Source organism: Schistocerca gregaria, chromosome 5 (assembly GCF_023897955.1).
Source record: "Schistocerca gregaria isolate iqSchGreg1 chromosome 5, iqSchGreg1.2, whole genome shotgun sequence".
Lineage (NCBI taxonomy): Eukaryota > Metazoa > Arthropoda > Insecta > Orthoptera > Acrididae > Schistocerca > Schistocerca gregaria.
This window is the reverse complement of record NC_064924.1, coordinates 327027441-327053583: the sequence shown is the minus strand read 5'-3', so window position 1 is coordinate 327053583 and position 26143 is coordinate 327027441.

Here is a 26143-nt window from a genome sequence, read left to right as displayed (position 1 = left end):
CTGCTATAGCAAAATTTTAGATAGTCCCTATGCCTCTTGCAACTGCCGCCATTTCTGCAGTTTTGCCCATGTGATCGTTCCAATTGATTTCGGAACGAAGCAGAAGCCGGAGAGAGCTATATCTACCATCCTCTCCAGCCCGTGTAGAAACAGAGTGACATGCATTATTGTGACAGGACTGTGTTATGAGCATTTAGTGGAAATGGGAACATGTCGTCGTAGCTCCACCAAGAGTATGCGATGTGTGAGGTCAGTGTCAAAGGAAGCCTGTTCCTGCAACATGAGGTAGTATAAAAGACAGTACAGGATCTAGGAGGACGGGAATTTTGCTACTGCATTGTGGTGTGTCCCCAAACTACACACAGGTACTGCTGTCCGAAGCAGATCCACGACCCTCATGGCCCATTCACCTCAACATGCTATCATCGTTAATCTGTACCAGCCAACAGAGAATAAGTACGAACTGTAAAAGCTCCACTCACTTCATTTGATAGAGAATCGATAAGAGTTTTACTGCATCTCTCTCCACTCATTCACCGAAAAGAAATACCGTATACACGCTGGCATCCAGCACATGTGACGATCCATTCCACAGACCAGTGTAAAGTTGCATCGTCTGTACTGTAGGAGGAATTCTGTACCCCACAAGCGATACTATCAGTCGCAAGAGACTCTCTCTGTGTCAATCCTTCGTTGTTTGAAACTTTTTTTCTACTGTAAGATTTTGTTTTTTGCGCCGCAACTTCGAGGCCTGTGTCAGGTTCTAAACTGACATTAATGTGTTCTGATTCACTGCTTCTCACAGAAAACTAGACTTCGCATGATGTAAATCATATTATTGCTGCTGCTATCATAACACACCACACAGACTGGATGATTTTAAATAAAAGTCAGTTACAACATAAGGAAACTGGAAGAGTTTGGCGACGTTGTGGAGCGTTTCCAAACTACTGTCCGAAGGTGATTGACGGAGGGTTAATGTGGAGGCTGGCCGTGTGGCATTGCCCGCTCTGCCTGTGAGTGGACATGTGGCCGCTCCTTCAGCAAGGTCCGAGCAGCCACACAGGGGGACGGGTTTATTAGTGACTGGGAGCCTCAACGTTAGGCGGGTGATGGAGCCCCTTAGGGAAATATCGGAAAGGTCGGGGAAGAAGGCCAGTATTCACTCTGTCTGCTTGACGGGGGATCTCATCCGGGATGTGGAGGAGGTCCTGCCGGCGGCGATAGAGTACACTGGGTGCACCCGACTGCAAAATGTTGCTCATGTCGGCACCAATGACTCCTGCCGTCTGGGTTCAAAGGTCATCCTCAGTTCATAAAGGCGGTTGGCGGGGTTGGTGAAGGCGAAAAGCCTCGCTCGCGGGGTGGAATCAGAGCTAACTATTTGTAGTATCGTTTCCAGAACCGATAGCGGTCCTGTGTGGAAGGCTTAAACCAGAGACCCAGACGTTTCTGCGGAGAGCTGGGGTGCAAATTTCTCGACCTCCGCTATCGGGTGGAGAAATGGAGGGTCCCCCCGAATTGGTGAGGCGGCACTACATGCAGGAAGCGGCTACAAGGCTAACAGAGTATGTGTGGAGAGCAGATGTGGGTTTTTCAGCTTAGGGAATTCCCTCCCTAAGCCCGACAAGACGCCTCCTGAGACGCGGAAAGGTAGGGGTACGCAAAATGAATCGGGAATAACAATATTAATGAGCTAATAGTAAACTGCAGAAGCGTCTATAGAAAGGTCCCAGAACTGCTATCGTTAATAAACGGCCACAATGCCCACATACTACTAGGGACAGAAAGTTGGCTGGAACCAGATGTAAAGAGTAATGAAATTCTAAACTCAGATTGGAAAGTATACCGCAGAGACAGGCTGGACAGTGAAGGGGGAGGCGTGTTTATAGCGATAAGAAGTGCAATAGTGTCGAATGAAATTGACGGAGATCCGAAATGTGAAATAATTTGGGCGAAGGTCACGGTTAAAGCAGGGTCAGACATAGTAATTGGATGTCTCTATACGCCCCCCGGTTCAGCAGCTGTTGTGGCTGAGCACTTAAGGGTAGTTTGCAAAATATTTTGAGTACATTTTCCAACCATGTTATAGTTCTGGGTGGAGATTTTAATTTGCTGTATATACACTGGGAGACTGAAACGTTCATAACGGGTGGCACAGACCAAGAATCCAGTAAAAAATTTTTAAGTGCTTTATCTGAAAACTACCTTGAGCAGTTAAACAGAGAATCGACTCGTGGCGATAACATATTAGACCTTCTGGTGAGAAACAGACCCGAACTATTTCAAACAGTTAACGCAGAACATGGAATCAGCGATCATAAAGCGGTTACTGCATCGGTGATTTCAGCCGTAAATAGAAATATTAAAAAGGGTAGGAAGATTTTTCTGTTTAGCAAAAGTGACAAAACGCAGATTACAGAGTACCTGACGACTCAACACAGAAGTTTTGTCTCGAGTGCCGATAGTGTTGAGGATCAGTGGACAATGTTGAACACCACCATACAATATGCATTATATGAGTATGTGCCAAGCAAGATGGTAATAGATGAAAAAGAGCCACCATGGTACAACAACCGAGTTGTAAAACTGCTGCGGAAACAAAGGGATCTTCACAGCAAACATAAACACAGCCAAAGCCTTGCAGACAAACAAAAATTACGCGAAGTGAAATGTAGTGTGAGGAGGGCTATGCGAGAGGTGTTCAATAAAGTCGAAAGTAATGTTCTATGTACTGACTTGGCAGAAAATCCTAATAAATATTGGTCTTATGTCAAAACGGTAGGTGGATCAAAACAAAATGTCCAGACACTTTGTGACCAAAATGGCACTGAAACAGAGGATGACAGGCTAAAGGCTGAAACACAATTTTTTTTTTTGCCAAAGCTGTTTCACAGAGGAAGACTACACTGTACTTCCTTCTCTAGAATGTCGCACAGATGACAAAATGGTAGATATCGAAGTAGACGACAGAGGGATAGAGAAACAATTAACATCGCTTAAAAGAGGAAAGGCCGCTGGACCTGATGGGATACCGGTTCGATTTTACACAGAGTACGCGAAGGAACTTGCCACCCCTTCTTGCAGCGGTTTCCGTAGGTATCTAGAAGAGGGTAGCGTTCCAAGCGATTGGAAAAGGGCACTGGTCATCCCCGATTTCAAGAAGGGACGTCGAACAGATGTGCAGAACTATAGACCTATATCTCTAACGTCGATCAGTTGTAGAATTTTGCAATACATATTATGTTCGAGTATAATGACTTTTCTGGACACTAGAAATCTACTGTGTAGGAAGCAGCATGGGTTTCGAAAAAGACGATCGTGTGAAACCCAGCTCGCGCAATTCGTCTACGAGACTCAGAGGGTCATAGACACGGGTTCCCAGGTGGATGCCGTGTTTCTTGACTTCTGCAAGGCGTTCGATACAGTTCCCCAAAGTCGTTTAATGAACAAATTAAGAGCATATGGACTATCAGACCAATTGTGTGATTGGATTGAAGAGTTCCTAGATAACAGAACGCAGCATGTCATTCTCAATGGAGAGAAGTCTTCCGAAGTAAGAGTGATTTCAGGTGTGCCTCAGGGGAGTGTCGTAGGACCGTTGCTATTCACAATATACTTAAATGACCTTGTGGATGAATCGGAAGTTCACTGAGGCTTTTTGCCGATGATGCTGTGGTATATCGAGAGGTTGTAACAATGGAAAATTGTACTGAAATGCAGTAGGATCTGCAGCGAATTGACGCATGGTGCAAGAAATGGCAATTGAATCTCAATGTAGCAAGTGTAATGTGAAGCGAATACATAGAAAGAAAGATCCCTTATCATTAAGCTACAAAGTAGCAGGTCAGCAACTGGAAGCAGTTAATTACATAAATTGTCTGCGAGTACGCATTCGGAGTGATTTTAAATGGAATGATCATATAAAGTTGATCGTCGGAATACAGCTGCCAAACTGAGATTCATTGGAAGAGTCCTAAGAAAATGCTGTCCGAAAACAAAGGAAGTATGTTGCAGTACGTTTGTTCGCTCACTGCTTGAATACTGCTCAGCAGTGTGGGATCCGTACCCGATAGGGTTGATAGAAGAGATAGAGAAGATCAAGCGGAGAGCTGCGCGCTTCGTTATAGGACCATTTATGAATCGCGAAAGCGTTACGGAGATGATAGATAAACTCCAGTTGAAGACTCAGCAGGAGAGACGCTCAGTAGCCCGGTACGGGCTTTTATTGAAGTTTCGAGAACCAAACTTCACCGAGGAGTCAAGCAGTATATTACTCTCTCCTACGTATATCTCGCGAAGAGACCATGATGGTAAAACCAGAGAGATTAGAGCCCACACAGAGGCATACCGACAATGCTTCTTTCCACGGACAATACGAGGTTGGAATAGAAGGGTGAACCGATAGAGGTACTCAAGGTACCCTCCGCCACACACCGCCAGGTGGCTGGCTGAGTATGGATGTAGATGTAGACCTCTACATTTAAACTCATCTGTCGCATTGACGGAGTAGCTTATGGCTCTGCGTTCCACTTCGACTGATTCCTCATACTGCATTCATGTACCCGATCACTGTTTCGGTGCTTGCCATCCCCAGAAGGGAAGCTCTTTGTCCATCTCAACCAATGTCAGTCAGTCATTATGAGGTAACCAACAGCGTATCAGGGAATGGATGGGAGGGAAAACACACCGTCGATGTACTGTTATAATAAGTATCATAGTTGATAGTGCGAACAATTTAGGAATTTTACAGTAATTTCAACACTGACCAATGATGCAACACCATCAACAACAAATTCAGTATCATCGCTAAACTGCCCCTTCTCTACTTTTCGAGTATCATTGCGAATGTGAACAGGGGACTGTGTAGTACGTCCATTCATTGTTAATTCTCGAACACATACATCATCAAAGTATACCAGACAGCGATCTACATATTTCTAGCACCCCGAGCATTGTGGATTAATTACGACCTTTCAGGGGAGTCACAGGGAATCCTCGCAGTCTTGGGATAAAAGTAGAGACTGAAAGATTCCCTCTCACCATCTTTGACCAATCCGTGCTGCAACACTGTTACCGATTTAATCTGCTGCTGGCCAGAAATAAACCGCTACATTCTGCGTCTCGTGAATGAATGGAGCATACCGAGTACTCTCCCAAGTGACTGCACACAAATTCTCCAGATGCACCCATGTCGAAGAAGTTAGCACCCCTCAACGGTGTATAGTAGTAGATTTGAATGTATCGTGATGTAATAGCAGATGGTTAAGAAGAACAGCAAACGAGGGGGTTTTTATGGTTGATGGAGCTCCAGATGGATGGAGTTCCAGGACTTTTACATAAATGAACTACGCTACAAATTTTAAGTATTGTTATAGAGTCTGGGATCAGTACCAGAAGGGTTTTGGTAAGAGAGAACATAAAACACACACTCACAAGGCTACACAGTTCTGCACTTACAATGGGCTATAATGTTAGATCGATTCGGTTCCCGTCCTATTAATCATGTGGGATGCAGCGCTGTTAATATTCCAATGCAAGAAATATATTTCCAGCGCATGACATACCACCTTCTTGCAGTTTACTCCACCATAAACTGAGGTAACAAACTGTAATATGAAAAAACTGCTTCCTTAACATATCGATTCCGTGTGATAAAGGCACATCGTACTTTTCCAGAGATGTATAGCGTCCACTACTCACATGCGATCAAGGTTCGCTGATTTTCGCTCAGTATTGTTTCGTATCGCCTGCAATCAGTTATTGGTGAAGTATTATACTTAGTAGTAGGGAATGAGTGATAGATACGACTTGAGCATCAGGCTTGTAAACTTGTGTGGGTGTATTCCGACAAATGCCAAGAAATGACTGTGCATGCTGTAACGAAAGAGTGGATTTGACGTGGAATTCTGTGATAGGGATGGGGAAAAGTATGTCAAGTCGTAAGAAAGGTATCACTATCTCTATTTCCAGAGTCACTGCCATCAGCGGCGGGTGCATCTGATACGTCCCTCATTGTCGAATCTAATATAAGAGACGACGATCATAATATTTAATTGTAAGTGTATTGGTTCAAATGGCTCTGAGCACTATGGGACTTAACATCTGAGGTCATCAGTCCCCTAGAACCTAGAACTGCTTAAACCCTAACTAACCTAAGGACATCACACTCATCCATGCCAGAGGCAGGATTCGAACCTGCGACCATAGAGGTCGCGCGGTTCCAGACTGTAGCGCCTAGAACCACTCGGCCACTTCGCCCGGCTGTAAGTGTATTGATCAAATTTATATGAAACCCGTTGCCTAGGACGATTCTGTCTGAGGGCGCGTGACACGCGGTGGTGGTGGCCTGTATCGGGAATGATTCACGTTTCCCGCAAAGTCGTCCTAGTGGAACGACTGGTTGGAGTACAGAATTGTATCTGACATAACGGTGTTGTCCTCTAGACGGCTGATTAGCGAACTATTACTTTTGTACAGTCTCCGTGATCACATGTGTTCTTTGTGGAAATTTGAGAAGATTTAATCTGGACATGTCTTTGAGCGGGACCGTTATTTCTTCCCATGTAAATTGTGCGATTGATTGCTTCTCCACATTTCCCGCCTTTATATGGTTGAGAAATAAAAGTTTGTAGTACGTGCATATAGCAGGTAAAAGACGAATGAAAGACACGTTACTGATTTTCTAGACATGAGGAACTCCTTAGTCCACTTTGTAAGTTATAGGGATGATTTGTAATCTGCTTATCACCAACATCGGTATTCAGGACTGTAAATTTCAGTCCCTTCTATTTCTTTCGAGTGTTTACATAAAGATCTTCACAGACGGAATAGGTTTCTAGTTACTCAGTGGATTAGAGCAAGCTGCACCTCGCTAAAGTTTCGGGTTTCTAAGAAATAGTTACCTCTCTATATCTACGGAATATACGTTGTAAGCGATACTGCTATGCAGTCTATATTGATATGTGCTTGATATAGAGAAGTATAGAGTAAATAGTATAATATTCTGGCAAATCCTGAGAAAATACATGTGTTCTTTTTCGTTGGAGAGCCTGGAGATGGGTGTAGAAAGCAATCAGGTGGGGGCGAGAAACGGCGACGCCTTCGTGCTGAGAGGAACCGAGCCAGCCTTTGTACAACTGTCTTCGCGGTATATGTACGAGCGTTTTGTGGTCGCTACTGTGTGTCCTACCGTGAGGGAGGTGCAGATTCAGCAATTGATAACACTAAGGGGAGTGAATGCTGTTTTTTAAGTGGAAAATTATCGGCGCTATACATACTGAGATTCGTTCCAGAACAACGGCCGACAAGAGGAGACATTTCCAGTACATTTCTCGATGTAAGGCAGCGGCACCAATATTAATATTTAGTTGTAGCTATACTGATAAATATGTGCCTGGTTCCCAATACTCCTGTGAGTCTGGATATGGCCGTAGAAAGCACAGCAGTAATCAAGCAGGTTAGGGCCAAAAACAGCATCTCAGCATACATCTTTGTTCCGAGCTGGGACTTTCCCATCCTTTGTGCGCCGTTTCCGAGAGTCTGAGGAAACTTATGGCTCATGACAATTTCTCTCATGGTTTCCCCTCTATGGGTGAATAGTGAACTAATACCAAGTCTGCGTTGAGTCGCCATGGGGACCCTGTCTGTTGTGTGTATACTTGGCAGAAGTTTGCGAAGATTCAATACGACGAGTGTTTGCTCTGTGATTACTGACAGCGTTCGAACTCCAACCACTCAAGTCCTCTTGCGTCGTGGGATCGTCAACGGCCGGCTGGCCTCTCTCTGGCTCACACGCTCTTCTGCTGCTGCGGTCATGGGCCGTGTTTACGACAGCAGTTTCCTCTGTCGTCGCTGCACAGTGTTACGGTGAGTACGTAAGATTTATTTGACGGTCTTTCGAGCACTTTTGCGGGTCTTGACTGTCAGTGCAATATGGTGGTCTGTACAAAATAATTTTGTGGCTGAAAGTCTCGTCTGTAGAAAAACGTCGCGGACAGTGCTCCCACACCGGTAGCATCAGTAATTTGGTGGGTAAATTCAGTTGGAGTCAATCACAATACTCCATTCATTCAAAAGACGTCCTTCTTGCTGGGACACAGAAGCCTCTACAATCTGGTTCGAACAAGATGGAAGCAAGGTATTTATGGAAAGATCTGAGAAAACAAGTGTTCAAAGACAAGTTGAAGAAGACCATGCATCTACAGCGCGGATGGTGTCACTCATCACGGTGTCACACATTCGCCACTGTGGCATTAGGACACCTCCAGACCGGTAGCTGTAGGACACCGAAAATTGACGCCATTTTTCTCTTCTGTAGAACCGTGTTTCGAATTCTGTTGGCATAATTGTTCTAATATCCTCCATCTGTGCGTAGACAGTGCTCTTTTTCCAAACAACAAGAACGCTTTTATGATTAAAGGTGACTTCGCGAGTGTACATAGACATGGTGAAGGCTTTTAGCTATCAGAAGGTTTACCATTTCTGGAACGTATCTTGAAAGCAGGACGTCACAATGTCTAGGAATGAAACACATAATGTCTCGTTAGAACCATCGGGAAGTATGCAGTCACTGTTAGTCTGGTCTAATTTCTTAAACGGGTCCTGTTAGGATAAGAATATCCTTGCAGACAAGCTGAGACATCACGAAAACTCCTACACCAACAACAAAAGAGACCATTCACTATTTCTGCGACACTTTAAGATTCATAGACATATGACGGTAGTATAAAACTTGCAACATTTTAGCTGCGTCTGCGAGGGTGAGCCGCTGTGCACACATCTCGCTGAGGGTGATTTGCTATGCAAACATCTCGCTCAAAGCTGGACCTACAGCTATGAGTCACTGCGCCAGCAACAGTGCCTGAGTTAACACATATTTTGATAGATATTTGTCAGGTGTGATGTATGAAAGAGATGTCGCCGCCTCATCGTTGCGGGATCCGAACTGAAACACGCACGTGGTTTGGCAGTTGACGACCGCATCGTCACTTCGTGGGGGCCCGCCGGTGGATATTAACGCCTGGGAGCATGTGCGGTGGCGTCCTATGCGGTCCAGAGGACAGGAGACGGCGGGCGTTGTGTGCTTCATGATCTAAGAATTTTTAGCTGTGTAATTAGGTGTGATGTGTGTTTCATGATGGAATTCTTTGAGCAACTTGAATTAAAAGAAAGGCGATCGATTTAATTACTTCTTACAAGAACTTTACCTTTTCAAGCAGCGGAGAATAATGAGTGGAAGAAATCTCACTTCCATAAAGTGATTTTTTTATAAATAAACAATATATCCTTGAATTCACTACATGAGTTCCTTCCTCTCCATTACATTGCCGGCAATTTGCAGGTAGACGAGGGGTGGTGGAGTGGGGATTGGGAGAGGGGGGCGGGAATAGGGTGGTGGGGATGGGACAGTGATCAATTTCCTGAAAAGTTCTTTAAACAATAAACAAACTATATTCCATACACTCTCTTGAATCCCATAAAATGTTTAAATAAACAATATTCGACACATTGTCTGAATGGTTTAAAGAATGTTTCATACACAGTAATCGATTTCTGGACATATTCTTTAACTAAATAAATGAGCGATATTCCATACACTGCCATAAGTATTTAATTAATATTCTATATATCGTCTAAATTGCTTAAACAGTATTCCATACACTGAAATCGAATTCCCTCCAAATGCCAGATCAACAGATTTTTCCTGCCAATGTCCAGGAGGGAGGGCGGAATGGGAGGGGTTTTTTTTCGGAGAGGAGGAGTTAATTAAATGATCAATTTAATTATATATTCAATCAAAATGATAAGAGAGGGGCTATTCCAATAACTCAGACCTGGAAGTGTACGTGGAGCTAACGGGTTGGAGGTTTCCTGAGGTGTGGGGGAATGAGGGTGGAGTGGTGAAGGAATAATAGGTTTACCACCTCTCAATCAAAGGAGAACAATAGGTTAATGACCTGTCAATCGAAGGAAAATATAAGTTTACCACTGCAGGCCTACCAACCCCTGATGTAGGCAACTTGTTGGTGTCTTTGTTGTCCGATTACTCCTGATACCCATGTCCTCCTCAGTAGCCTTTACCTGGAGATGCGAATGGGGGACCATTTTACCTCCGGAATATATTACCCAAGATGACGTCATCATCATCTAACCATAATATAGTAAACTTGGATGCCTTCCAGAAGAAATATGGCTGTAGTTTCCCGTTCCTTTCAGCTGTTCACAGTGCCAGCACAGCAGGGCCGTTTTGGTTAATGTTACAAGGCCAGATCAGTCAATCATCCAGACTGTTGCCCCTGCAACTGTGAAAAGGCTGCTACCCCTCTTCAGGAACCAAGCATTTGTCTGGCCTCTCAACAGTTCCCCTCTGTTGTGCTTGTACCTACAGTACGGGGATGTGTATCGCTGAGACACGCAAGCTTCCTCACGAACCGAAAGGTCCACCGTTGATGTGGGAGGGGAGGTGAGGGTCTACTATGCTTGACTTCCAGTAGACTGTTTTTATCGAGGAATGTCCTGTCCATCGGCACAGCATATTTTTATACCGTCCTTGCTTCATACTACACCGTTCCGTAACATTGTCCACTAGCGGGTCCCTTATTTTGATACTAAGGTTACAAGCTACTCTCATTCCTGTTGTTGGTCATTATTCACGTCTTCTTTTCGTTTGTTCTCACTTCATGTCCTGTACTATTTATTCAGTTCACCCCACTATAGAGATCTCGAATGTCTTCTCATTTTCAATAAGGTTATCACTTTCACAAATAAATAATCTCAGTGAACTTCTCTCAGTCTGCAATCCTGTAAATTCAGCATCCTGTATCTTCCATATAGACACTAATTTTTTCTACATTAGTAGACATATTCTCACACACTTATCTTTGATTATCCTGCTTTTGATTCCACTAAATTTATTTCAACTTTGCAGTAAGCTGAATCTGTACTTTTGCCGAGCATTTTCCTTCCGATGTCTTCACTTTTTAATTCGGGCATTTCGCATTAGCTTTCTGATCCTTCCATTAATTTCATTCTTAAGTGGCTCAACTTGCTATTTTCCTACCTTCCAACGATCAGGTTTGGATTTTCAGGTTTGGACTGCGGGCTTTCGTCGTCAATTGAATTATTTCTTCCATTACCCTACCTTTCATCACATTTATGTTTTTTATACCTTAATTTGTCTGTACAGTTTCTGTGAAGTCCATTCCCCTTCAGCTGAACTGTCTACTGTGTTATTCGTTGTTACAGTATCTACTGCGTAAGTGAACTTCAAATGCACATCTTTCCTCGGTATTTCAGTTGCCCGTTCCTTTACACAACGACTTTTCCTCAGATGTTCTTCAGACCACTCTACATCTATTCTTAATTGTGATCTGTGTTAACGTCTGCTCCTCAAAATCTGAAATCAAATTTCGGAATTTTTCTCCCATCGTGAAGTAATCCAGCAGTAGTCTTCCAGTATCTCGAGGCCTTCCCCCAATGTTCCCATTCTTGTTGCAGTTTAGGAACACTTTATTCATTACTGCTACCTGGAATGTGTTGCAGAATTGAGTCTTCCTCCTTGTCATTCCTACTATCAAGTCCCAAAATCCCATAACTTGTGTTCAGTTTCTCTCACACCCCTTTGCATACTTTTTCTTTCCATCTCACCGTATGTTCTCTCTATCAATTCGTCTTGTGCTTATGACCTCGGCATATAGCCCTGTATCTGAATTGTTGTGCTGGTGATGATTTGTGTTTATTCTAGTAAAGATACTCATATCACTGAACTCTTCACAATAACGCCACTACATCCACCTTTTGCACGGATAACAGTGGCGACGCATCGAAGCTCGGATGCAACGAGGCCTTGGTAGGTCGCTTGAGGGAGTTGGCACCACATCTGCTCGCGCAAGTCAGCTAATTCCTGTAAATTCCCTGAGGAAAGCGATGATCTCTGACCCCATAGTCAGTGACATCCCAGATGCGTTCGATTGTGTTCAGATCTGGCGAGTTACGGACCAGCACATCAACTGGAACTCGCCACTGTGTTCCTCGAACCACTCCATCACAACCATGACTCTGTGATATGACGCATTATCTTGTTGAAGAATGCTACTGCTGTCGCGAAACATGATTGTCATGGAAGGGTGTTCGTGGTGCGCAACCAGTGTACGATACTCCTTGGCCGCCATGGTGCCTTGCAGGAGCTTCAATTTACACGTGGATGCCCACGTGAATTTACACTAGAGCGTAATGTAGCCGCAGCCCGCTTGTCTCTGTCCCTCAGTGCAGGTATCATGAAGCTGTTTCGCTGGAACACGACGGATTGGTGCTACCCCTTCGGCATGATGAAGAAGCTATCGGGATTCATCTGTCTCTCTAACTTTCCACTCTCGAACAGGGCGCGGCAAAAACGAGCAATTAAATTTTTCTGTGCTGTTCCTGATTTCTCTTATTTTATCGTGATGATCATTTCTCCATGTGTAGGTGGGTGCTAACAGAATGTTTTCGCGATCGGAGGAGAAAACTGGTGACTGAAATTTCGTTACAAGATCCCGTCGCAACGAAAAGCGCAAGAAAGGCAATGTCAGAAACGGCTTTTCATATCTCAGCCAACGAATTAAATGAATTCTTCTTTGCACCTCTGAATACACATACGGTTGATATTTAGCACACACAAGAAACCCCTAACTAGATAACTAACCACGATACCTTCCATCTAAAACACGTGAAAACAAATATGGCAAGAAAAGCAATAATGAGAATCTCCTCTGTTGCGATAGGCAATGATATATCAACAACATAAAGAAAGTCGATGATATCTTAGTACTTGTCTTAACCGACATACGTAACTTTTCCCTTGTGAACGGAATATACCCCACTGCATGGAAAAGAAGCATAATTCGACCCATTCCTAAGATCGAAAATCCGCAACTGCCTAGTGATAACCGATCATTTAGCATACTGCCTGCTCTTTCCAAGGCACTTGAAGGTATTGTTCAAGATCAAATCACTGAACACTTGCATGAATTCAACTCATATGACAAATTTCAATCCAGTTTCTGTAAACACCACAGCGCAAACACTGCACTAATTAAAGTAACTGATGACCTCAAATATGCCATCGACAGCCGAAATGCAACAATACTGATGCTACTGGACTTCAGCAAAGCTTTTTACACCGTTAAATTTGACATATTGCTCAGAAAAATGCGACAGCGTAATTTCTCAGATACTGCAGTGTGGTGGCTTGAAAGCTACTTAAAAGAGAGACAGCAACGTGTTGTCTCAATGAATGAAAAATCTTACTGTAAACATGTCTCCTTGGGAGGGCCACAAGGATCAGTCCTACGACCACTTTTGTTTTCCTTATATGTCAATGATGTTTCGGCGGTTCTATGCCGACGACCTATAGCTCAAGGCGGCTGCAGTGTAACACGTGTTAAGTTCGGCTCGCGAAATTTAGTCGAATTCGAAGGTGTTCTCGCAGGTGGTGTTATCTAGTACAAGTGGAAATCGTGTAAACAACAGTGTTCTGTGCAGTAGTGCTATTTTTTTCTGTGGTCCGCCAATATCTGCGAGAAAATGGTAAACAGAAGAATCAACAGCAGCGCGCCCAGCAGCGGGGAAGCAGCAGGTGCGGTGGGCCTGTTCCTGGCGGAAGGTGCAGCCGCGGCTCCCGGTATAGCGGAGCTGGTCCGCTCTGAGGTAAACGCTGCGCTTCGCGATAAAAACAATCTCGATCTGATAGCAGGCACCATATCAGATACTGTAACGGCAGCAGTATTGGCCAAAATGCGTGAAACTCTTGAGGCCAATACTGTCGAAATTACAGCATAAAAAGTCTGTGTCTGAATACGAGAAAAAGGCACGAGAGTTGGAAGTGAAACTATCTGCCGCCACAGACGAGCTAGAACAGTACCAAAGGCGAAATAGTCTACGACTGTTTAGAGTAGCAGAAAATAAAGAAGAAGACACGGACAACCTGCTTATACAGGTTGCGCGTGAAAAATTAGGCGTCGAAGTGACCAAGGCAGACATTGACAGGTGCCACCGGGTGGGACGAAAACTACCAGGTGCTACCAAACCTCGTCCAATAATAATTAAATTTGTGTCGTACCGAAAAAGGGCTGAGATCTTTACCTACAAGAAGAAGTTAGCAAGGACAGGGATTACAATAAGGGAAGATCTGACACACGAGCGGCTAAAGATTGTTTAAAATCCAGATCCCATTTCGGTCTTCAGAATGTGTGGACTCAGGATGGCAGAGTAATCATTAAGACTGCAGCTGGAAAGAAGACAGTCACAAACATGACAGAACTAAATAGTATTAAGTGAACCTACTCGAGCCAAAAGTCATACTTAACACCATTTGCAAATTTTAACAGTCCTATACTCAGATATAGTCTTGTAATTGTATTAACTTTTTAATTATTTGTACCTTCAACTAATTGCTTTTGTAACTATATTAACTTTTTAATTATTTGTACCTTCAACTAATTGTTTTTGTAACTGTATTAACTTTTTACTATTTTTTTGTGTCTTTAGCTGTAGCCATTGCTTAGTTTTAGTTACTGCCAATACTTTTTTCATTTTCTCAGTTTATTCTCCTCCATTCTGTAATAGTTCTATTGCAATTATTAGTCTCTCCTTTAGTTCATTAGTCAACCATCTCTTTGGTTTAAATTGTTCATAACAAAAATCACTGTCAATATCACTTTAGCAAATTTAAATCTAATTGTAGCTTCCTACGATAATCACTACCAGTATCACTCTAGTAAATTTCAATTTAATTCTAGCTTCCTACGATACTCTATTAAATATTAAGCTTACTTCTCTCTGCTGGGAGCATCGTCCTCTTAAATCACTCCTCTTTCCCTTATTGCCACCCTAAGCTGTTTCAAATACTCTAATTACATTTTTCCTCCTACGACATAGGATACTCAGTGACACACAGCCGTCACCATTTTGGTCATATTTTTCCTGCACCGAATACCACTAATCCATTTTCTATACTCCCGCAACCCTCAGGAAATCTCTTGCAGTCCCCTTTCTTTCGGCTCTCGCGGAGTCACAAACAGGGCTCGCAAAATCTCGGACACCCCTGTAATATGTCACTTGGCCGAAGCATCGGCCAGTGCCCCTCGCGGCAGGTAGTGCCTAACAAAGGGACAAACCAGTCTGCCACCCTACTCCAGGCTGCTCAGCGGAACGCGTCTGAGCTTTTAGCAGCTCACTGCAACATTCAGTCTTTACCTGCGCATTACGAAGAACTTAGCCTCCTCTTCAACCAACTAAACTACCACGTAATCCTCTTATCCGAAACGTGGTTGAAACCACACATATCCTCTGCATCTATTCATCTCACAGGGTACACATTTCTTAGGGCAGACAGATCAAAAAAGCGAGGTGGCGGGGTCGACGCATATGTACGAACAGATCTCAAAGCGAAAGTCTTATGTACGTCAAATCCTGCTGAAGGAAAAGAGGCTGAATTCATGTTCATTGAAATAAATATACAAAGTCGGAAATTCTTGACTGGCGTCGTGTACAAGCCGCCAAAAATAAGCTCATTGAGTTCCTTCCAGTCGGAATTACATTCACTTCAGTGTCAATACGAACATGTCATCGTAATGGGTGACTTGAACATAGACCTGCTAAGAGACACTCCCTCCGCAATAAACCTAAGAAGATTGTTTAGTTGCAATAGCATGAACATTCTTCCATTACAACCTACACACCATAAGGCACACAGTCACACTCTTATAGACGTGATCGCAACGAAACAGACTGACAGAGTAAGAGATGTTGGTCAATCATCGGCCCCTGGCCTCTCAGCACATGATGTAATATTCCTGGCCTACCCTGTGCAGCCCCCAAGGGTCAAATCGCGTTACATAACTTGTAGGAACATGAAACGTATTGACCTTGACGCTCTAACAGCCGATTGCTCAGAAATCTCATGGCATCAAATAATCAGAGAACCTACAATCGACGGCAAAATTAATGAACTTGGATATAAACTCACTGCCCTCTATGACAAATATGCACCTGTGCGCACAGTCCGTGTAAGAAAATCTCCTGCTCCATGGCTGACAGCTGAATTACGTCAAATGATGACTAATAGGGATGCTGCCTACAGGCGTTTCAAGGCAGATCCGAAACCCGAGCGTTTTGAAGAATATAGAAAGCTACGGAACAGAGTGAAACAATGCATTCGCAATGCCAAAATCAGGCACGCTCGCTCCCTTGTATGCAGCGATCTGACACCCACGACTCTATGGAAGAATCTCCGTAGCTTGGGGGTCGGAAAGGCAAAATCGGAAACTACTTTTCATGTGTTAGCTAACGAATTAAATGAATTCTTCTCTGCACCTCTGAATACCAGCACAGCTGATAATTACCGTCCACAAGAATCCCCAAACAGGATAACTAACAACGATACCTTCCATCTATAACATGTAACAACAAATACGGCAAGAAAAGCAATAATGAGAATCTCTTCTGATGCAATAGGCAACGACAGTATCGGTATAACCATGATCAAGAATGTTGCCGATATCTTAGTACCTGTCTTAACTGACATATTTCATTTTTCCCTCGTGAACGGAATACACCCCACTGCATGGAAAAGAAGCATAATTCGACCCATCCCTAAGATCGAAAACACGCAACTGCTTAGTGATTACCGACCAATTAGCATACTGCCTGCTGTTTCCAAAGCACTTGAATATATTGTTTATGACCAAATCACTGAACACTTGCATGAATTCAGTCTATATGACAAATTTCAATCCGGTTTCCGTAAACATCACAGCACAAACACTGCTCTAATTAAAGTAACTGATGACCTGAAATATGCCATCGAGAATCGAAAGGCAACAATATTGACGCTACTGGACTTCAGCAAAGCTTTTGACACTGTTAACTTTGACATATTACTCAGAAAAATGCAACAGCTTAATTTCTCTGATAGTGCAATGAGATGGTTTGAAAGCTACTTAAAAGACAGACAGCAATGTGTTGTCTGCGCAAATGAAAAATCTTCCTGGAAATATGTGCCTTCGGGAGTGCCACAAGGATCAGTCTTAGGACCACTTTTGTTTTCTTTATATGTCAACGATATTTCGTCGGTTTTGTCCTCCTGTAAACATCATTTCTATGCCGACGACCTCCAGCTCTACCTAAGCGTCAGACCTGAAGAAGTAAACACTGCAATCGCTCTGATGAATGATGATCTGTCTTCAGTAGTGACTTGGGCGAAAAACCTGGGGCTTAAATTAAATGCAAAAAAGACGCAAGTAATCTTAATAGCCCATCAGAAATTAATAAGTTCAGATTTCCGCGAACGGCTACCTCCCATTCTGCTCGAAGGTACTCCAATACCATATCAGAAAACAGTGAAGAACTTGGGTGTAACTTTGGACGAGCATCTCAACTGGGCGGAGAATGCAGTCGCAGTGTGCCGAAAGACGTCTGCTTGTCTCTATGCTCTCAAAAAGTTTCGGAACGTATTCCCACAGGACTTGAAACGCCAGCTTGTGCAAGCACTCGTTCTAGCGAACGTACACTATTGTGATGTGATTCAACAAGGCATGAGTAGTGAAAACAAAAGACGGCTAGAGCTAACCATGAATGCTTGTGTGCGTTACACCTGCAACATTCGCCGATATGATCATGTTAGTGCTTCATACTCCGAGCTAGGGTGGCTGCGGCCGGACAAACTGCGTGACTACCACACTCTATGTCTACTTCACCGACTCCTCATCGCGCAAGCACCCCAGTACCTAGCTTCAGAGATTAAAAACCTGTCATGCCATCATAATCGAAACACGAGGTCTCTCTTATCTGGTATCCTAACTGTGCCCACTCACAAAACAAAAACTTTTGCAAACTCCTTCTCAGTTGCCGCTGTCCGCCTCTGGAACAAACTGCCCCTTACCTTGAGGAAAATTCAATCTCCTGTTGCTTTTAAGAAGAAGTTGAAGCATTTCCTACTATCATCCGCATAAAATTCTCCACAAAATTAATGTGCAAGGCCAATCCTCTCATCTGTCAAATAGCAAAGCTAGCGTCTCCTATCTTGCTCCTGAAATGCCTTCCTCTTCATCTATCTCTATTAGCCACGCAGTCTCCTTTTCCTTTATATTTTCCTTAATTATGTTTCATCATGTCTCTGTATTCTTCTCCTCCCTTCACCATGAGTCTCCCTCATACTCCCTGCTGCCAGCACTCGTATCTAAAATCTTTCTCTTCAATAATGTATTCTTCGAGGTGTACCTTTCTAATTGTTTATCTCACTTTTTGTATTAGATGTAGTTTAACATGCCTAATAAAACATATGACTGTAAAATAAGTAGAATGCCTGGTTAGATGTAAGAGAGGGCCTGATGGCCCTAATCTTGCCAGGTTAAATAAATAAATAAATAAATAAATAAATATAGCTTTACCTAAGCGTCAGACCTGATGATATACAAGCTACAATCGCTCAGATGAATGATGATCTGTCTTAGGTGGTGACATGGGTGAAAAACCTGGGGCTTAAACTAAATGCAAAAAAGCCACAAGCATTTTAATAGTTCAATAGAAATTAATAAGTTCAGATTTCCTCGACCGGCTGCCTCCTATTATGCTCGACGGTATTCCAATACCATATCAGAAAACACATAAGAACTTGTGTGTAACTTTGGATGAGCATCTAAACTGGTCAAAGAATACAGTCACGGTGTGCTGGAAGACGCCCGTTTGTCCCTATGTGCTCAAAAAGTTTCGGGACGTATTTCCACAGGACGTGCAACGCCAGCTCGAGCAAGCACTCGTTCTACCGAACCTCCGCTATTGTGATGTGATGGAACAAGGCATGAGTAGTGAACACAAAAGACAGTTAGAAATGACAATGAATGCCAGTGTGCGTTACACCAGCAACATTCGCCGATATGATCATGTTAGTGCTTCATACCCCACAATTTGCGTTACTACCACTCTCTTTATCTACTTCACCGGCTCGTCGTCGCGCAAGCATCCCAGTACCTTACTTCAGAGTTTAAACACCTTTCATGTCACCATAATCGAAACACGACGTTACTCTTATTTGGTATCCTAAAAGTGGCGATTTACATAACAAAAACATTTGAAAACTCCTTATCTGTTGCCGCTGTCCGTCTCTGGAACAAACTGCCCTTACCTTGCGCAAAATTCAGTCCCCTGCTGCTTTCAAGAAGAAGCATTTCCTACTGTCATCCTCATAATGTTTTCCACAGATTTAATGTACAAGGCCAATCCTCCCCTCTGTCAAATAACAAAGCCAGTGTCTCCTATCTTGGTTCTTTCTCTTACTCCTCTTCATCTGTCTCCATTAGCCGCGCAATCTTCTTTTCCTTTCTATTTTCTTAAATGTGTTCATCATTACCATATTCTTCTCCTCCCTTCACCATCATTTTACCTCATACGGCCTGCTGCTAGCACTCCTATCGAAAACCTATCTCTGTCATAGTGTCTAATTATAGCAGTACTTTTCGCCTACGAATATTAACTGTATGTGTATGTATTTTTCCACGTGTACCTTTGTAATTGTTTATTTCACTTTTTGTACTAGATGTAGTTTAAGATGCCTACTAAAACATATGAAAGAAAAATAAGAATGACTGGTTAGATGTAAGAGAGGATCTGATGGCCCTAATCTTGCCAGGTTAAATAAATAAATAAAATAATTTGAGATGTTAAGTTGATCTCATTGACCTCCGATCGCAACCAGATGGAGATAACAAATCCGTAATGGTTTATCAGAACCACCTCACTAAATTCGTTGTTGTCAGGCCACTGAAGTCCGAAACAGCTGAAGAGGTGTGCAATAACATTATTGACATTTTTACGTTGTTAGGCACTTCCTCAGTAGTGTAGTCTGACAATGTCACAGAGTTCGTTAACAAAATAATGAGCAACTTAACTGAGCTATGGCCCAAATTTAAGATTTTCCTCGGTAAACCTAGAGACAGTCAGAGCCAAGATAGAGTAGAACGAGCAAATCGGGACGTAAATAAAGCATGCTTACTACATGGATGCAGGAGCACAACCCTGCGGAGTGCAGCAGTGCAATCAGATTTGCGCAGCTAATGAAGAAAAGTGCTGTACATTTGGGAATGAAAAGACCTCCCTACGAAAAGATGTTTGACTGCCCTCCTCCGCAAGGTTTACCTCCTGAATCATTGATGAACTTTCCCTCTGAGGATGTACTTGAAAATTAATCAAGTGAGTGTTAGCAGTGAGACAAATACTGAAACATTGCAGGATAATGATCACAGTAAATCTCCATTGTAAGAGGATAACCTACCAACAGGAACAGAGGTGGGGAACAGAGAGAAAAAAGTTTTCTTAACAATAATGACTCCCGAGTGACTGATTAAACGTGTCAACTCGTGCTATTAAAAAACACAGAACTGAAGCGTCAGGTGCTTAGAAGAACAAGTGCAAAGAATGTGGCACTGTTCAGATCGCTGCTTTCAAATAGTACATGAGGGCTGTACTGTGAGTGTTCCAGTTCCCGACTTCGACGAAGGAAGAGGAGATGCCAAGCCTATCTAGGTGTCGTCCTCGAGACACCGGTCGATGGCTTCTACCGAATCGGGACGAGACGTGGTGTGCTGGCCAACTTTACACACGGTAATAACCTGTTTGTTTTTAAATAATTATGGTAGCGACGATATCTTATGCCACTGCAGTTACAACTACAACATTTTGTTCCACGTTCCAGTTGAGTACTTTCCCTCCAAGAATAATCTGAAAGGAGGAAGTTCCAGCAGAGGAAAGTGTGCCCCTAAAGGACAGTTGCAACGTCTCAGTCAATGGTAAGTGGCCTGGGATCTTTCAAATGCAACTGCCAGCGAAAATGATAGACGCTGAGATGCTTTTGTTAATCAAAAATATTTTGTACAACTCAAAGTGTCACGCGGCATGACCTTGCTGCTATAAATGAATTTTACATAATATGACTATGTTTTTTTTAACTACAGGTGATAAATGCCACTTTTGAAGTATGACCGTTTTGTTATTAGACCCATGATTCACATTCCTTACCTCTTGGCAGTGTGGATATACTGTACATTCACTACTGATAGCGCGCTATCCCTAGTCAGTGTGTATTCTTTGACAGAACTGGAATCAGTGATTCACTTTCACTTAATGGCCCAGTGAAGGTACACTATCACCAGAGATGGTATATGTTCCCTGAAACTTCCACTTATTCTATAACACATGCACCGTCTCCGTTTCTATCATTCGTTCTTCACCAGATGAGCCGCTATCACTGGACGAGTTTGTATCTATAGCAGGTCGGTGTTCATAATGCTCTGGCCTATCAATGTATGAGAGACACAGAGTTAAGACATGTGAAACAAAAATTAACTTTACAAAGCAGTAAAACCTATCAAAGAGTTACAAGATACAAACTCCAACTTCGGAAACATGCATGACACGAAGAAACGAGTCATGTGACACAAAAGTTTCCCTCACACGATGGTAGTGTTAATCAGTGTGCTCTACAGAATGAACTCAATATTTATGCCAGTTCAAACTCTGGGTCACGTAAACCAGTGACGTTTTGATGACGCAGGTTATTGAATTGCCATGGGCAAAGATAGATACGTGTGTCGACAGAATGAGCCCCGTTAATGGACTCGAGGGGCATTATATATATATATATATATATATAAGACGGTAGGGCCAAACTTTCAGGAAACATTCCTCACACACAAAGAAAGAAAATATGATATGTGGACATATGTCCGCAAACGCTTACTTTCCATGTTAGAGCTCATTTTATTACTTCTCTTCAAATCACATTAATCATGGAATGGAAACACACAGCTACAGAACGTACCAGCGTGACTACAAACACTTTGTTACAGGAAATGTTCAAAATGTCCTCCGTTAGTGATGATACATGCATCCACTCTCCGTCACATGGAATCCCTGATGCGCTGATGCAGCCCTGGAGAATAGCGTATTGTATCACAGCCGTCGACAATACGAGCACGAAGAGTCTCTACATTTGGTACCGGGGTTGCGTAGAGAAGAGCTTTCAAATTCCCCCTTAAATGAAAGTCAAGAGGGTTGAGGTAAGGAAAGCGTGGAGGCCAAGTAATTGGTCCGCCTCTACCGATCCATCGGTCACCGAATCTGTTGTTGAGAAGCGTACGAACACTGCGACTGAAATGTGCTGGAGCTCCATCGTGCATGAACCACATGTTGTATCGTACTTGTAAAGGCACATATTCTAGCGGCACAGGTAGAATATCCCGTATGAAACCATAACGTGCTCCATTGAGCGAAGGTGGAAGAACATGGGGCCCAATAAAGACATCACCAAAAATGCCTGCCCAAACTTTCACAGAAAATCTGTGTTGATGACGTGATTGCACAATTGCGTGCGGATTCTCGTAAGCCCACACATGTTGATTAAGAAAATTTACAATTTGATCACGTTGGAATGAAGCCTCATCCGTAAAGACAACATTTGCACTGAAATGAGGATTGACACATTGTTGGGTGAACCATTCGCAGAAGGGTACTAGTGGAGGCCAATCAGCTGCTGATAGTGCCTGCACACGCTGTACATGGTACGGAAACAACTGGTAGTCCCGTAGCACTCTCCATACAGTAACGTGGTCAACATTACCTTGTACAGCAGCAACATCTCTGCCGATGACATTAGGGTTATCGGCAACTGCACGAAGAATTGCCTCGTCCATTGCAGGTGTCCTCTTCGTTCTAGGTCTTCCCCAGTTGCGAGTCATAGACTGGAATGTTCCGTGCTCCCTAAGACGCCTATCAATTGTTTCGAACGTCTTCCTGTCGGGACGCCTTCGTTCTGGAAATCTGTCTCGATTTAAACGTACCGCGCCACGGCTATTGCCCCGCGCTAATCCATACATCAAAGGGGCATCTGCCACCTACGCATTTGTAAACATTGCCCTGACTGCAAAACCACGTTCGTGATGAACACTAACCTGTTGATGCTACGTACTGACTTGCTTGATCCTAGTACTGTAGAGCAATGAGTAGCATGTCAACACAAGCACCGAAGTCAACATTACCTTCCTTCAATTGGGCCAACTGGCGGTGAATCGAGGAAGTACAGTACATACTGACTAAACTAAATTAAGCGTTTCCGGACACATGTTCACATAACATCATTTCTTTATTTGTGTGTGAGGAATGTTTCCTGAAAGTTTGGCCGTACCTTTTTGTAACACCCTGTATATATATCGTCTGTTCCCTTAACTTCCAATATGCCCAACATTTTATTCATTAAGGTTTATTAGTGCCATTTGTGTGAGCTGTGGCACGAACTCGAATGTCAACAATACAAAAATCGTCCACGTACTTAACTTTGTACACTCCAGCGAATTTATCCTATCCTTAAATTCTAACATGCAAAATAACCCTAACATACGTCAAAAGTTTCATGACGTACTTTGCAAAGATAAAATGTCTTCTCCGCGAACGCGAGCTCTTCTGGGTCCTCTGTCCACTGCAATACTAATCTTGTCAAATCAACGCTAGCGTCTTTCAAATCGCGTCTATCAAATACGATAAAACATGGATACTCCACGCTGTATTACAATGAAGTACACACAACAACGACGACAAAAATAAGATACATGTAATAGGCAAGGCGTCTGCGTGTGCAGTGTTGCAATCCTTCTGTGGGTGGTTTCTCTCAGCCTCGCACTGAGAGTTGTTAAGGCGCATGGAACACATGTTTACACACATGCGACCGTCCCTACATTCGCACCAAGTGTATTACAGTCACGGAACACACAAAACTATCAAAGCACGGTAAATCCGTACTACTTTCTACGAGAGAAAATTTATTCACAAAATACAACGTGTTGTACAGTTGTCATTACTCCTGCTGCTGTACGCTACTCTGTTGTGGCACATATGCTCTTAGGCTGCGGCCGTTAATTATCCCAATCTCGCGTTCGTCTTTATAAACAGCATAAGCTTTCGGTGACATTCCTTCAGCAGATACGAGAGTAATTTCTTTAGGTATACCTTCAGGTGGGTACTGACGTTCGACTGAAGTTAGGCCGTGATATGTCCATCCCGTGCATCGGAAATGTAGCCTGGCGTGACCTGCATTACAAGGGCATTACCTTGTCATATTTAGCACATTTCTTGCTCGAGGGATGACATTCTTTGTGTTTTCTTGAAGGACTTACTTTCCTCATCCATGAGCACATACCTAGGTTGCCAGCATTTGTTCACACTCGTTTCTCACTCGTGCTGGCTGTAGGTTACCAACGTCCGTCTCCAGTTGGCGTCTACCTTCATAGATTTGCCCATCAGTCTTTTTATTACCTCGGCTTCCAGTCTTTCAAATCGTACATTATTCTCCTCCATCATGGAAGTTAACCGCAATGTGTGGTTTTAGAATACCACGTTAATTCGATACAGTGGACTCCGACTTTGCGTACCTCACAGCATGTGTTTCTTCACTCAGCTTTAAACTTTCCTCAATTGGGCCCTCCGATTCTACTGTACTCTGAATCTGCGTAATCTCCACAGACGTGCTTGACGTTTATTCACTAACGCCCGAGATCTCCTCCATTCTCCTGTTGTCTTTCATATCCAACGATCTCCCAGACCCAAGCTGCGTAGAATAAACGTAATCGCAAAAACAAAGTACTGCACAAAAAGAATTGACACAAATAAAAGGACATTGATGACAACTCTGGTATCCAAAAACATAAGAGTGGAAAATGAACAGAGTATCCACAACATCAAACTACACGCTCTGAAATTACTTCACAAAACACGGGGGAGGCTGTACGAACCGAAACTCAATACACTAACTACAGCTATGTCTACTTCGTTCTGCGCATATGCGACACTTTCAGCATACACAAAGACACCATCCGTGTGCCTGAAATGACACACAAGGAGATTAACATATCCCAGTGAACAATGAGACCATAATTTTTCCTGAATCGTGAAGTTCTGACACTAACGAAAATATGAGAATCAAATCAATTCAAAGTCCCACGTTGGGAGCTAAAATGTAGTGAATCCTTCAGAACTTTGTGATATGAAATAGTGTGGCAGTTACTAATGAGATCCCTCCCCCCCCCCCCCACACTGTTGGCAACCAATATTTAACTGAGATCAATAATTAAGGGAAATCCTACACCAATGGTTTTGACTGTAAGGGACTGACAAGCGAATGTGAAAGCTAAGTTTTGCAGGATAGAGCAGAGCAGATTATGGTTGCGGAGGGGGCCGTAATCAGTTACTGCTAGCGGTACAAAAAACACAAGCTTTATTATCCTAAGAACTACTTAATTACGCATTGCCTTAAAAGGATCAAGTGAAAACAATACAGATGAAGGCCTAGTTAAGAAAATTTACAATACCTCTGGGGCTGATGGCCCAAAAGCACATTTCATATACAGCAACTTTTTTCTAAAAATTGGTTTTAAAGAAATACATTTTCAAAATTTTAATTTAAGACCAAAGAAGGCCTTCTCTTAAAAATATTTCTCCTAAAATCTCAGCTGAAGACCACACACTGGATATTGAACAACACAGGCCTTCAGGCCTGGATAACAAGAGTTTCAGATAGAACAAAATTTCAAAATTTAGTTTTTCAACAAATCAATCTTCAAATTTTAATTTAAGTCGGCTGAAGGCCTTCTAAATTTAAAACAAACTAACTTAATTGTTGGCTGAACGCCTCGCACAGTATATCAGACTAAAATGAAAATCACAATCTAAAACCAACACAACAGTGCTCAAAAGTGTTCCAAGGGTCAACCTGAGGAGATAGCTCTAACATCAGGACGGGTGAGACAGGCAGCAAGGAATAATGTTAAATAATCGGATGGCAACCCGACCCAGGGACGGCTGAAGAACAGACCAAAAACCTAATCAATTCCCTTCCGCCCAACGAACGGTACGACAACGGAAAATGTACGACAACGGAAAATGTCAGCCGAGGACGAAGATACCAGTCACACCACGTCTTCAAAATTGGCATCTAAAAATGCCAAGGCACAATAACCACTCTTAAGAAAATAATATGAACAGACAACTAAAAGGCTGTCGAACTACATGCCGTGCCACACAGCATCAACACAGCGAGGATGCCGGAAAACTACACTAA